The sequence below is a fragment of the Cynara cardunculus genome (genome assembly GCF_001531365.2).
Source record: "Cynara cardunculus var. scolymus isolate 2C chromosome LG 13, CcrdV1, whole genome shotgun sequence".
Classification (NCBI taxonomy): Eukaryota; Viridiplantae; Streptophyta; class Magnoliopsida; order Asterales; family Asteraceae; genus Cynara; species Cynara cardunculus.
In genome coordinates, this window is record NC_037540.1 from 38,811,889 (window position 1) to 38,814,283 (window position 2,395).

Below are 2,395 nucleotides of genomic sequence, written 5' to 3' on the forward strand. Positions count from 1 at the left end.
AAAAAGGTAGAGATGTGGGTTATTTGAATTTTGAATATTATGATGAAAGTGGGTCTAAAGATGAATCAGAATAGTTTTTTCAATGGTTTTAGGCGGTGGGTGCATCAAATAAAGCAGGAAGCATTAGTCAAATCTATAATCAGTTAAAAATTACTTTTTGTGAAAAGGAAACAAGTAATGTATATAGGATGAGAGAAGATCGAAAAGAAAAACAGTATATCGTGTAAACATATATATATATATATACATACACATATGTGTATATATAATACAAATTGCGGTTAGCATCCACAAAATATATATATATATATATATATATATATATACCCCACAAACAACACATATACATGTATACATACGACAATAACACATAATAATATCTACATATAACACAAAAAAATCAAGAAAATAGGAAAATCCCTCACTGATCCCTCGCTGATCAGCAAGGGATCAGCGAGGGAATTGTCAAGAATTTATTTCCCTCGCTGATCCCTCGCTGATTTGTGAGGGATCAGCGAGGGAAATGTCAAAAATTAATTTCCCTCGCTGATCCCTCGCTGATCTGTGAGGGATCAGCGAGGGACATTAATTTTTGACAATTCCCTCGCTGATCCCTCGCAGATCAGCGAGGGAATTGTCATATTTTCATGATTTTCATGATTTTTATGTGTTACATGTACACATTTTTATATTTAGGTAGAGTATGTATACATGTGMATCTGTTATAAGTATATATGTCCGTCARCCCGTGTTATATACATATGTTTACAYGAYGTTGTATGTGTTATATGTATATATATACCCGTCGGTCAATGCTATATACATATATATACACAATGTGTACGTGTACTGGTTGGTAACCACGATTGGATCGATGTATATATGTTTAAAAATATGTGTATATGTGAGTGTATAGATAGTGGGTGTGTGTGTGTGTGTTATATGCGGATTTATTCGGCTTTATTGTGTCTTAATCAATTTACCGGATTATTTTGAGTTTATCGGACCTTAATGAACTTTATTCAGTTTTATTTGACTTTATTCGGTTTAATGGGCCTTAATCTAGTAGGCCCAATAAGACCGAATAAAGCCCATTAGGCCCAACATCTATATATATCGCGGTTAGCAACCACAACATATGCATATATATATATATATATATATATATACATACACAAAAAACACATATACATGCATACATACGACATCAACACATAAAAATGAGAAAATAAGAAAAATAGAAAAATCTCTCGTTGATCCCTCGCAGATCAGCGAGGGATCAGCGAGGGAATGTGAATTTTGTCAATTCCCTCGCAGATCAGAGAGAAATCAACGAGGGAATCTGAATTTTGTCAATTCCCTCGCAGATCAACGAGGGATCAACGAGGGAATCTGAATTTTGTCATTTCCCTCGCTGATCCCTCACTGATCTGTGAGGGATCAGCGAGGGAATTGTCCTATTGTCTTGATTTTCTTGAATTTTATGTGTTATATTTTTATATTTAGGTATCGTATGTATATATGCATGTGTTATAAGTATATATACCCGTTAGTCCGTGTTATATACATATGTTTACACGACGTTGTATGTGTTATATGTATATATACCGTTCGGTCAATGTTATATACACATATATACACGATGTGTACTGGTTGCTAACCACGATTGGACAGATGAATATATGTTTAAAGGTATGTGTATATGTGAATGTATAGACAGTGTGTGTGTGTGTGTTTGTTATATGCAGATTTATATGGTTTTATTGGTTTTAACCTATTTAACTGGGCTTTGTTCGGTTTTATTGGGCCTTAATCTATTTACCGGGCTTCATTGAGTTTATTGGGCCTTAATGAACTTTATTTATTTTTATTTGACTTTATTTGGTTTATTGGGCCTTAATGGATATTATTCGATTTTATTGGGCTTAATCAACTTTATTAATTAATTTTTGCAATAATCTAATAAATAATTATTAATAAATAATTTATAAGTAATTAAATTAGTAGTTATAAAATTAAAAAAATGGAAAAAATCATTTTCCCACACTACGGGTATATATACTTATAACACATGCACATATCGCGGTTAGCAAGCACAACATATATATATATATATATATATATATATATATACACACACACACACACACAAACAACACATGACATGCATACATACGATATCAACACATAAAAATATGTACACATAACACATAAAAATGAGAAAATAGGAAAAATAGAAAAATCTCTCGCTGATCTCTCGCAGATCCCTCGCTGATCTGCGAGGCAATGTGAATTGTCACTTCCCTCGCTGATCCCTCGCTGATCTGCGAGGGATCAGCGAGGGATTTTGAATTTTGTCATTTCCCTCGCTGATCCCTCGCTGATCTGCGAGGGA